Source organism: Anabrus simplex, chromosome 2 (assembly GCF_040414725.1).
Source record: "Anabrus simplex isolate iqAnaSimp1 chromosome 2, ASM4041472v1, whole genome shotgun sequence".
In the NCBI taxonomy this organism is placed as follows: domain Eukaryota; kingdom Metazoa; phylum Arthropoda; class Insecta; order Orthoptera; family Tettigoniidae; genus Anabrus; species Anabrus simplex.
In genome coordinates, this window is record NC_090266.1 from 563,009,759 (window position 1) to 563,023,061 (window position 13,303).

Consider the following 13,303-nt stretch of genomic DNA (forward strand, 5'->3'; position numbering starts at 1 on the left):
TCTACCTTGGCCTTCATGACCTACACAGGAATAGCTAAATTCCATATGCATGCATTTTATTTCTTCACGACAAATAATTCCCAGTGTAGGCATCGAATTTTATGAAAAAAATATAATGATAAGGGCATTTAAAACGTAAAATTTTAAGTTTTAAATTTTAAATTTAAATTATGACGCTGAAGGTTGTAGTGGCGTTCGCTAATAGGAGCCTATCTGTTTGGAGATTGGTTGCCATATTGAAAATTGACAGGGACGCCGTGATCCACTGATTTGGTACTAGCCATTCCACCTGTATCCTAAATGTGAAATACATCACCTAGACAAAATCAGATCAGAAATTTTCAACGTAAAGAATTATTGGGATCCAAAAACCAGCAGTCAGTCCTTTTACGTTACAGGTTTTATCTCGATCATAGGCACAGAAAAACACTGGAAATGTAAGATTCCTGGAGATATACTGAAGGAAATTGATTGGGAAATAGTGCCATATCCGAAGTACTTATTTGATTACTGTTTGCATGAAGGAGCCGTACCAAACGAATGGAGAGTTGCTATAGTAGCCCCGGTGCATGCAGGAATTAGTGATAAGCATAAAACCGAAAAATAAAGGCCAATCAGTGTGACATCAGTTGTATGAAAGCTTTGGAAAAGCATTATTTCTGATTATATTAGCCATGTGTGCGAAGTTAATAACTGGTTCGATGAAAGGCAGTTTTGGTTTAGGAAAGGATATTCACTGAATCTCAAGTTGTAGGATTCCAGAATGATATCTTAGATCCAGGAGGCAAATGATAGAGTAGATCATGGGAGACGACTGTAAAAAACGAATGCAATTGAAATAGATAAAAGAGTGCCTGAATGGGTGGCCAAATTCCTAGAAAATAGAACTTGAGATTTAGAGTACGTGAAGCATTATTATCTGATTCTGTAATCATAAGAGGGGGATTCCTCAGGGCAGTAGTATTGGGACTTTATATATTCTTCACTTATATATAGATATACTGTATATAAATGAATGCTGTGAGTAAAGAACTGGAATCAGGGATACGGGTTTTTGAGCATGATATTATGCGATATGGAGTAATAAATAAGTAAAAAATTGTGAGCAATAGTAAAAAGACCTTCACAACGTTGTGAGACGTACATCAGGCAATGATACGTGAATATCACGGTGAGAATTCTGGTTGTGAAATTCATTAATAGGAAAAATCCCCTAAATTTTCTTTACTGTGTTAATGGGATGAATGTTCCTTATGGGAATCACTGTAAGTACCTAGATATTACTAGATATTAATATATAGAAAGATATCTTAGATCCAGGAGGTCAAATGGACTATATCGTGATTGACGTAACTAAGGCAAATGATAGAGTAGATCATGGGAGACGACTGTCAAAAACGAATGCAATTGAACTAGACCAAAGAGTGCTTGGATGGGCGGCTAAATTCCTAGAAAATAGAACTTGAGAATTGGAGTACATGGAGCATTGTTACCTGATTCTGTAATCATAAGAGGGGAATTCCTCAAAGCAGTAGTATTGGAAATAATCACATAAACGGGATTGTACAAGAAAGGTATTTAAAGGTTGTAGTGGACATGTAAAAGAGAGGGCTTATAAATCTTTGGTAATACCACAAGTAGAGTACGGTTCCAGTGTATCGGAAACTCGTCAGAATTACCTGATTCGAGAAATGGAAAACTGTTGCAAAGTTTGGGCTAGGATGACTCGGCATAAAGGAGACGAGTTGCTCGACAGAGTTTTTTTCCCCAGCTGTCATTGGTGAAATGGCGTGGAATGTCGTCAGTAGACGAATAAATTTGAATAGTGTTTGAAAGTAGGAAAGATCAAAGTAAGAAGATAAATTTGGAATTCAAGATGACAAATTGGAGAAAAGAACGTTTATAGGAAGAGGAGTTCGGGATTGGAATAAATTACGAAAAGAAATATTCAATAAAATTCTAAATTATTCGCAATTATATAACAAAAATGTGGGTAAACAACAGACAGGTAATATTCTGTAATATTCTACCTGGGCGACTGCCCTAAATGCAGATCAGTGGTGATTGGTGGTTGGTGGATAGTTTACATATACAATATCCACAGCCCAGTTGTCGCGCGGGCAGTAGTCGAGTTTTTAAATTGCACTGAACACATAGAACATAATTCTGAATACGCGAATTACGTACGTAGGCTGTAGTCAGTAAATTGTTAAGGCTAGAGGACGGGCACGTGATATATCGTCCTTTGGAAGCAAGCACGTATGAAGCAGGTACTTACTGAAGAGTTAAACTTCCTTAAATTAAAGCAGGCTGGCACTTTCACAATTGTGGCTAGGCATACATTACTGTGCATTATTGCAGTAAAAGATTATAACCATGCCATTGGATGTTACATCTCACGAACTACTTTTACGGTTTTCAGAAACGCCGAGATGCTTGAAGTTTGTTCCGCAAAGTCTCTTCTTTTCGAATATACTGACACGACGCTAGCGTCTTTAAATACCACCGAAATGAAGCGCCACCATTAGGTCAGAATGCCAGCGCTCTACCTCCTGAGCTACTCACGCTAATTCAGTCTATATAGACTTGATATGCTGCTAATTTTTAACGTTATGTCTGTCTGTGATTCTTAAATTAGCCTTCGGTCTGACGGCCGTGCAGATTTCAAGAGGCTTATCCCTCAACTAGGACGTTTACAAACTCGAGTGGTGAATGGGTGTCTGTAATGTATTCGGAATTGGATATCATCTTAAGTAAGTATTTTCGGTCACAGAAAAACTTACAATTCTATTCAGTCTGCTCGTAGAACCAACATTTTGCTCTGTAAGACTTAAGCCTTAAATTCTGTAAATGATTTTATGAAATGTACCATGTCAGTGTCTGTTTGCAGTTCCAAATTCACTTGCGTGTTTGCTGTGGTAGCTGTTAGCTTCCACTAGTCTTCGGTCCAGGGAAATCCATAGACTTGATAAACTGCTAAGTTTCAACATCACCGCTGTCTGATAACCGTGCAGTTTACAAATGTTTATCCTCCCAGCTAGGCCGCTTTAAAACTCGGAAGAAGTTTGGATTTTAAAATTGGATATCATCTTAAGTAAATCTCCAAATCCGCAGGTCGACTATACAGTATCATGTCAAAAGTCCAGCACCAGGCCTCACCAAATGCTACACACCAGACCACCGCTATACTTCCTAAGCTACTCATCTCATCAGTAGAAGATACAGCCTGTACAGTTGTAGCACGAATGGTTTCCGGGTGCGAACACCAAGTTTCAATCGCTAAGTGATGTAAACATTATGGCCTAGAATACTCTACAGTTCAAATTTACAAGATCGAAAAGTTAAAATCAAAACTTGAATGTTCCAGGCACTAAACAAACAGAGCGTTACGCATTAGCTCACAAGCTAGCGCAGTTGACTCAGCGGTCGCCCAGATCCGAGTCCCAGAAGTAGCCCTCCAGAGCCATGCGTTAGATAAAGCTATCCCAGTAGATTAAGGATTCGAGTGTGTTCTGAACACAAGGGTTTATTCTCTGCTACAAGTCCTTAGAGTTCAAATCTATACGCTCTAAAGTTAAAATCAGAAACAGAGTCCTTAAGCCCAATAGTACCATTTAGTGTCCCTTGATGCCCCTTACATATTTAACCAACTACTGCCCTTTAGCCATTTAGATCCCTTCATCCCTTTCGTGCCCATTAACCCTTTAGAGCCCTTTATATCTTAATGCCCTTAGCCCTTTAGTCTATTAGTGCCCTTTAGTGCATTTTAGTCCTTTAGAACCCTTTAGCTCTTTAGTGCCCATTAGCCCTTTAGAGCCCTTTAGATCTTAAAGCCCTCAGGACTTTAGTCCATTAGTGCCCATTAGCCCGTTAGTGGATTGTAAGAAAACCAAAACCACGGCACTTAACGCCCTTGAAATGGCTTTGGCCTTCCCAACGACTGCTGCTCAGCCCGAGGGCCTGCAGATTACGAGGGGCCGTGTGGTCAGTACGACGCATTCTCTCGGTCGTTATTCTGGGCTTTCGAGACCGGGCCGCCATCTCACCGTCTGATAGCTCCTCAATTCTAATCACATAGGCTGAGTGGACCACGAACCAGCCCTTAGGTTGAGAGAAAAATCCCTGACCTGGCCGGGAACCGAACCCGTGGCCTCCGGGCGAGAGGAAGGCATGCTAACCCTACACCACGGGGCTGGCGTTAGTGGATTGTAGTCCTTTAGAAACCTTTAGCCCTTTAGTGCCCATTAGTCCTTTAGAGCCCTTTAGATCTTCGTTGATCTTAGCTATTAATGCCCTTTAGTGCCGTTTAGTCCTTTAGACTCATTTATCTCTTTAGTGCCCTTTATCTCTTTAGAGACCTTTAATGTCCTTTAGTTTTCTTTAGTGCCCTTAACGAGTTTAGTGTCTGCGTGAGCCCTTTAGGCCTTTAGCCGTTAAGTGCCCTTTAGCCCTTTAGTACTTAAGAGCCCTGTAGCCATTTAGATCCCTCTATCCCTTTAGTGCCCAATAGCCCTTTAGGGCCCGTTAGATCATAATGCCCTTAGCCCTTTAGTCTATTAGTGCCCTTAAGTCCTTTATTGCATTGTAGTATTTAAGAACTCTTTAGCCCTTTGGTGTCCATTAGCCCTTTAGATCTTCATTGATCATAGCCATTAATGCCCTTTAGTGCCTTTTAGCCCTTTAGAGCCATTTATCCCTTTAGTGCACATTAGCCCTTTAGCTCTTTAGTGCCCTTTGCCCTTTCGTATACTAGTGCCCTTTAGCCTTTTAGGCATTAGCCCTTACGAAACCTTCCTATTCCCATAGTCGCCATCTTGTTGGAGAATAGTAGCTAATCTGTGAGGCCCTGAGGTAGCTCTCTAATGTTAGACCCATAAGAGCAATGAACACGCTTTAGTCCTTATGCCATCTCCCTAATACCGAGAGTCGCCATCTTGTTCAGAAGTAGTAGCTCAGGTCCAAGGTCTTCAGATTACTTAAAAAAGTAGTCCTATATGAGCAATGCATACATTTTAGCCATTACATCACCTCCCTAACCCCATTCTCAAATTGTGAACCCCTGACGTAGCTCTCTGGACTTAGGTCCGTAAGAATAGTGTATAGCGACCATCTTGCCTAATAGGCCTTTCGTCAGTTCCCAAAGGTTAGGCCCATAAAAGAAATAGGCCCTAAGTTGCAAGTTGCAATTTTGGGATCGAATCCGAGCCTGTAGGTTTAAGCTTGCCTTCTTATGCCGTTAGCCCAGGTGTCGAATTTTTAGTCTGTTAGGTTGGGCTTGCACTCTTGGATATCGAAATTTGGTTTGTAAAATTAACTCCCTTGTAAGGTTAAGACTAGAATCGAATCCGAGCATGTAAAGTTAAACTTGCAGTCTTATGCGGTTAGCCCGTGCGTCGAAATTGAGTCTCTTCGGTTAAGCTTGTACTATTGGGTATTGAACTTGGGTCTGAAATATGAACCCCCTTGTAACATTAAGCCTGAGGTCGAACCAGGGCGTGTGAGCTTAAGCTTGCACACCTCGCCAGCAGCCCACATTTCAACGAACAACAAGAGTAATGGCGGACAGTGCATAGACGCAGAATACGAGGCTCGTGGCGAACGTGAATTTAGCCGGTGTATTCTCGTAGTGTGGCAGCTCAGAGTGAATTACATAATCTCTATCAGTGCAGTGGTTCCGAGTGAGTGTTAGTGAAGTGATTGGTAAAACCAAAAGGCAAAAGTTTAATAAAGTAATAATGCCACGCAAGGTGAAGTAAGTGCCAATGGAAGCCATAATTAGGCAGACCGTACAGGAAGCGCTGAGCAGCAAGGAATCACTTGGCACGCTTGCCAACCTAATTTAGGACCAGGAAACAAAGCCAGTTCTTGAACAATTAATGGCGACTATTAATTTTAATAGGAGTGTCATTGAAGAACTTAGAAAGGCTCTGGAGGATCGGGACAAAACAATCAGTGATTTAAAAAATTGTATTGCGGGACAAAACCGACTGTTTGGAACAGTACCAAATAAGCATTGACAACTTAGTTCTTGACATGTGAATGATATTGATATGTCTCACAGGGTTGGGAAAAATTAGAACGGGCGTCCGCGACCTATAATTGTCAAGTTTGTATCATACCGTAAGAGAAACGCTATGTTCACGAACAAAAATAATATTGAAGGCTCCAATAAAACCATCCGAGGGGACCTAACTCCAGCAAGACTCAGACTTCTTCAGAACCCAGTCGCAAAATTTACCGTCCAGAACATATGGTCTAGAGATGGGATCATATGTAAAGGGAACCGTAAAATAGCCATAACTAATCGTTCAGATTTGTACAGTATTCACTAGTCATGAGCAGAATCTCTGTAATATAAGGACTGACGTAATTATTGAAATTCACTTAAGTTAATTTTCCACATTGCTGTAGTTTTGATTTAGGTACTAATCTTATAGTTGCAGTAGGTACTTCTTACTATCAGTTGTCATAATTTAACTTTCAAGTTGCCTGCATTAAGCAACCAGGAAACAAATGTCTCTAATTTCAGCCTCCTTTCACCACTCTCCAAGGCAGGTCATTACCCCGTCGTGCCAGCCGCATCGCAGAATACCGCTAACCGTCTCAAAGACGTTCTTGCTCCCTACCATACTTCCCTACAAATAGCACATATCAATACACAGAGCATTGTCCCACATTTCTCAGAATTCTCCGAAATATTTTCAACCTGTAATCTGCATGCTATTATGATTTCAGAGGCATGGGTGCGTCAGTCTATCCCTTCAGCACTGGTTAAAATGTGTAGATACATTTTAGTTAGAAACGATAGAGAGAGAAAGCCTGGAGGCGGAGTCGGAATATTCGCACGTGATGATTTGAAATATAAGGTAATATTTAAATCGCCAATTGAATATTCTCACAGACCAGAGATTTTGTTCCTAGAAATTGAAGTTCGTGGTACGCAGTGTTTTCCCGGTGTAGTGTATCGCCCACCGAAGACTGGAAACATCACGGATCTGGAGAAAGTGCTACAGGATTTAATATCCAGGTATGAACATGCGATTTTAATGGGAGACTTCAACACTGACCTGACAAATGGAACTACTGAGACTAGGCGACTGAAATTCATGTTTGAATCCATTAATATGACAATTCTGCCCTTACATCCCACACACCATATTACAACCTCGCACACACTCCTGGACGTAATCATTGTGAATAATAATGGCCGTATATTGTCACATGGACGGATGCCTGTCCGAGGCCTTTCCCGCCATAATATGATTTACGCTGCATACTCTTGGAAGTGTCTAAAATACAAGCCTAAGATAATCACATACAGGTATTTCAAAAATTTGAACGAAGAAGCCCTCATTGAGGACGCTCTGAGCACACCCTGGCACACAATTCACTATATAAAGGACATCGACGACAATATATCTCATTTTAATGAACTTCTCGTAACTTTATAGGACAGACATGCCCCATTACGTACTGCTCAAGTAAAGCGACCCTGTAACCCTTGGCTCAATCAAGAAATTCTAGATCAAATGAAAGACAGGGACGCAGTCTATAGTTACTATGTGAAACATCCAGCACATGACAATTTTGAGAACTATAAAAGACTCCGAAATAAAACAACGCAGATGATATGAAACGCTAAAATACGCTAATCCTATGAAATTTTAAGTACACATAACTCTGCTGTTGAAGTCCGACTTGTTGGCTGAACGGTCAGTGTACTGGCCTTCGGTTCAGAGGCTCCCGGGTTCGATTCCCGGCCGGGTCGGGGATTTTAACCTTAATTGGTTAATTCCAATGGCACGGGGGCTGGGTGTATGTGTTGTCTTCATCATCATTTCATCCTCATCACGACGCGCGGGTCGCCTACGGGAGTCAACTCGAAAGACCTGCACCTGGCGAGCCGAACATGTCTTCGGACACTCCCGGCACTAAAAGCCATACGCCATTTCATTTTCTGCTGTTGAATGGAAAACTCTCCGCGATATGGGTCTAAATAAAACAAAGACAAAGGATAGTAACTGTAATGTACCTTTGGATGATCTGAATGAATATTTTAGCTCAAGAAACGTCGAGACGAACGGAAATACCACGAGAGCCACTAATGTCAGAATATCTTCAAAGGGAAAGCATGGCGGAGAAACATTCTGCTTCTCTCATGTGACTCGAGGTGATGTAAAGAGCGCCCTCAATGACATAAAATCAGGGTCTGCTGGACACGACGGAATAAACCACCTTTTAAGAAAAATTCTAGACATAATTTTTCCTACAATAACGCACATTATTCAAACCTCTCTTATGACGGGACTCTTTCCTGAGAACTTGAAAAATGCCATTATCCGATCCTTGCCGAAAAATAGTACCCCCAAAACCCTTGACTATTACCGACCTGTTAGTATCCTCCCTGTACTAGGAAAAGTACTGGAATATCTAGTACACGAAGAAGTGATACACTATCTTTTACAACACGGCTTACAAGACAGATATAAATCAGGATTTAGATCAAATTACAGTACCAACACATCATTAGTAAAAGTAACTAACGACATTCAGCTAGCAATGGATAAAGGACGAATGACAGTTCTAACCCTTCTCGACGTTACAAGGGGTGATTTAACTGCGTAGACAAAAAGATTTTACTAGCCAAATTAGAAATGATGAAATTTTCTAATGATATATCATGCTGGGTACGTTCCTATCTCAGTGGACGTAACCGATGTGTGTCATTGGGAGATAATATGTCTAGATGGCGAAATGCTAAGATAGGGGTACACAAGGGGGGTGTTATTACCCCTTCTCTTCTCCCTTACATGAATGACCTATCAGAACAACTGACGAACTGTAAATATCACTTATACGCAGATGACATCCAATTGTATATTCATACCAAGTCGAATGACATGCAAAAAGCAACCATGAATTTAAACGAAGACCTACGTAACATTAACGAATGTACTAGTAGCCACTGCACGAAGGTAAACCCATTAAAATCTCAAGCCATCATAATAGGATCTAACAAAGCGCATGCCAAATTAGAAAGCATCAGTATACTGGTTATCAAGATCAATGAAACACCTCTAACACTGAAAGACTCCGTTAGGAACCTTGGAATAATTTTCGATAAGTATTTAAGTTGGTCAGAACACGTAACAAAAATTTGTCAACGTGTATTCGGTTGATTTCACTCACTCTACAAAATGAGGGACTTTCTACATGTCAGAACCAGGAAACTGCTCGTTCAAGGACTAATACTACCAATATTTGATTATGGTGATGTAGTCTTTAATAACCTAAGTTGTCCACTTGGTTCTAAACATGAACGGGCGCATAATACCTGCAATCGATTCATTCTAAATGTTCCTCTCCATTCCCACACCAGCCCATTCCTCCATCAGCTGTGTTGGTTAAGATTATGTGATAGACAGAAGTACCATGCTGTTTCTCTTCTGCTCAAAATACTGCGAACAGTCAAACCAGTTTACCTCAGAATAGATTTCAACTACGTCCCTCCTTCAGATAGAGCACTCTCAAAGTCTACAATTCGATCCCTGCTGTCCATCCGCACTCACCACGTATTACAACTGATTTGTACCGGGGACCATACATTCCCGGAATTCTCTCCCGGCTGAAATTAGAGACATAAGCAACCTAAAGCTATTCATAAGAGTGTGCTAGAAATTTTACCTAAATTGAGATTGATTTGTTCTTAGAAGCATCCTCAAATGTTAGATTATGTTAAAATTAATAAAATGTAAATGTAAGGTTAATAACATTATAGTTTAAATTTTTCGAGATATATTTTTTATAATAATAATAATAAATACTATACATTCATTTTAAATGTTAAACTTATTTTTATGATACTTTAAATTTCAGTTAAATTACATTTTACGTGTACTTGAAATTATATTAAACTTACCTTTATTTATTTAAGTAGTTGTAACGCTCACTATATTATGTTTATGCAGGTGTATCATTGTATGGTTTAAAATAGTAGCAGGCGTCATAGCCTGAGCCCCGCCATGTAAAGAAATTCAATAATAAATAAAATAAAAATAAATCTAAAGAAGGGTAATACACATTAATATAGAGTAATAAATGACGTTTATTGTCATTAAAGGTATAGAGAATTAAAATGAAGGATATTAACCCTTTCCCGCCCGCATTTTCACTCCGCTTATCCCCAGGTTTCAACCTATTATTTAGCAAAATCTGAAACGGTCCGTATTGTTTCAGATAAAGTTAAATACAGTAAAAACTATTGATCACAATGAATTCAAATTTTCAATAACATTAGAAAATATACCATCACATCCATTTCTCTGTTTATTGAGTCATAATGTGTTCTTCAACCCCCCCCCTCCTTGTGATACTCGACACAGAGACAGTCAGCATTTGTCACATTCCTATGTTGTCTGAATCCCTCAAAACCAATAATCACGTGCTTCTGGAAGTAGAATGATGCCCATGTATATAAGATTTTATTTCATCTGGGCAAGTGTCTTCCCATTCTGTTTTTATTTTACCGGAATGCGACTGTTTGAATGCTACAATGTTATATGAGTAATAGGCTATGTCACTGAATAGTTTTTCTCCTCTTAACATACGTAAAAAAATAATCTTTCCCCTAATACTCTTTCCGAATTATGCGCAGGTTCAACATCATCCATTTAATCATTCGGAGTAACGAAACGTAATATTTGTGTTACCTGAATTGCCGTGGCATCGCCATCAGGTCCGAGTTATCGTTATTCGTTTTCATTCATATCACTGTTATCACTAAAATTATCTTCGTTGATATATTATTCACTCATTAAAAATTCACATGCACCCCTAGTCAAGGATTCTGTGTCACTTTTTTCGCCCATATTCAGCTCAGTTTCAATATACGCGATATTCAATCTCGCCATGTTCACGAACGAAACAGCTGACCCGCGCTCGCGGAAGTTCAAGACCGTTGCCTAGGCAACGTCAAGACAGATTATCGCTCTTCCTTTATTTCCTAAGACTTGTAGATTGCACTGCGTGTTCATAAATGCCATATAAACACTTCACTGAAGAGAAAAATAAAAAAAAACTATCTCACAGATCGCAGACGAATGCAGATAATGCAGCCGGGCGCTTTCGGGCGCTAAGGGCCGGAAAGGGTTAAGAAATATGTTGGAGCTGAATGAAAGTCGTTGTACGAAATTCAGTAATTAAAAGTATTTTAAATGAAGGAAGATATTAAAAGGCATGAAATCAGAGTATAAATGATATATACAAGAATCAAGACCGAAGTAATTGTAATTTGTGAGGTGACAAATACATGAACATTTGTGCAGTGGAGTTTAGAGAATGGACTGAGACTCATATTAATTCCCGAATTAAGGGAATTTTATCGTATGAATATCTCATATTGTAAGCTAGTTAAGGCTTATATAATTATATGTATTTATTAATAATTTTTATTTGTATTATAACGTATATATTACGTATTTTGGAGTATGTGCAACTTGAAATTATCAAAACGTCGTTCAACATCCAATTGCGCTAATCATCGGACTGTGTCTCCCATCTGAACTACACTCTCCTGCCATCTGGGAGTGTACAGTGAACTACAGAGTCGCCAGCGGAATTATCGGTCGAGTACGAGAATATTTTGATGTTTTTTTCTTGGTAATTGTTTGAGACTTGTAGAAGACTTGTGTACCTGGTCGCGGATTTTATTTAAGAAATAAATCAATAAGGAGAAAGGAGAGGCAAGATGATGAACATTTTCGATCCCGGTTGAGTTTGTCGTCAACCGGCCACAAATTCTACTTGGATTGTGGTTTGCTGGTTTTTTTATTTTAACCTTGGAAAATTGTAAGTACAGTTCATGGTCTCTGCATGACTGCTTTTTCCTACGGAGATATCTTGAGCATGTCAACGACACTTCAGTTTGACGTAATTATGTAAAAGATTTAAATTGGGAAAATGTTTTAATTTACTACAATCAAGTGAAATTATTTTGAGCTCGCTCGGTATCCGTTTATCTGACAACTTGTTATTTCATTTTTAACGGAACTCGGATTTCTTATGTACAGTGTACATTTTTAATTTCAAAACCTTTCTTGTAACACCTAGTTATGTGTTATTTTACGGATCACTGATGAAAATCGGTAAGTTAGAGTTGTTTCGGCGATGACTATCTAATAAGAATTTGGAAGCCATCTTTTTTATATCGTGTCACGTGACCCGTTTCTATGGGTGACAGTCGTAAACAAATGTGTGTTCCTTGTTGTTAACGGAAAACAGATGATTGCTGGTGATTGTATCTTTTTGGTTCGGTATGACGAGACGTATTGTGCTCTGGTTTATGTTGATCTCGACTGTATTCTAACCCCTAAATTGAAATACGTCCTCCAATTCGTTATGATTTAATTTTATTTAGTATTTTCCTCTAATTTCACCTAAAACTTGGTAATATTAATTTACGGTTCGGTTATTTCGCTGAATTCATACTAGAAGTGTAGGGGAAACAAGTCTCAATTTACTGTTAGTTAATTCATTGCTACTCAACTAATTTAATGATTGATAATTTTTGGTTTTCAAGGAGTGTGATCCAAAAGATTGTTTTCTATATTTTCAAAGGGTCGACCCAACTAATATTACCATTTCTTTTAAAGTAATAATCATTTTCCTCTATTTGTTTAATCATCGTATAGTAAGTCCAAGTATTATTACTGTTCATTTGAATTGAAATCCTGATTCATTAAAATTATTTTAAATTTTAATCGATCTTTTCCTTTATAGTCGGTACATTATCTTGTTTTGATTCACATAACCTCTACGCCCAGTTTTTTGTTTTTCACGCTCCTTCTTTGGACCTATGAGGTAAGTAACTCGTCTCTGTTGTTTACTTGAACGGTCCAGTGAGTTCCAAATGCAATTTTTTGGGAAAATTCTGAAGACACCAAGGTAGAGTTGGGCCTTATACTATGGTTTTGTTACAGTGTTAATAAATTTTAAGTTGTTTCAAGTACATTATGGCCCAGAAAAGGGGACCTTGAATATGGAAGAAGTTGGTATGTTACACTAAGATGATGGGGGGAACTTGAATATATTTCCGAAATGAATAAACCATGATGAGGAATGAATATATATTTATTCCAGTCGACATAAAAATGATTCCTGATGATGAGTACCAATATACATTTGCTGTTATTTGATTTTCGTAGATAATGGAATATTCTCTCTTTAACCTTTAAAATTAACCAAGATTACGCATATTTAACATCTGATCAGATGCTATATGTTGATCACAGTTCGAAATAGGTTA

The 13,303-nt window shown here is 38.9% G+C and overlaps 1 protein-coding gene across 1 annotated transcript in view; it reads right to left on the reverse strand.

The window, feature by feature from the left end:
- Positions 1 to 13,303, reverse strand: part of side-VII (sidestep VII) — an 843,150-nt gene that overhangs the window by 155,063 nt on the left and 674,784 nt on the right. The window lies entirely within an intron of this gene.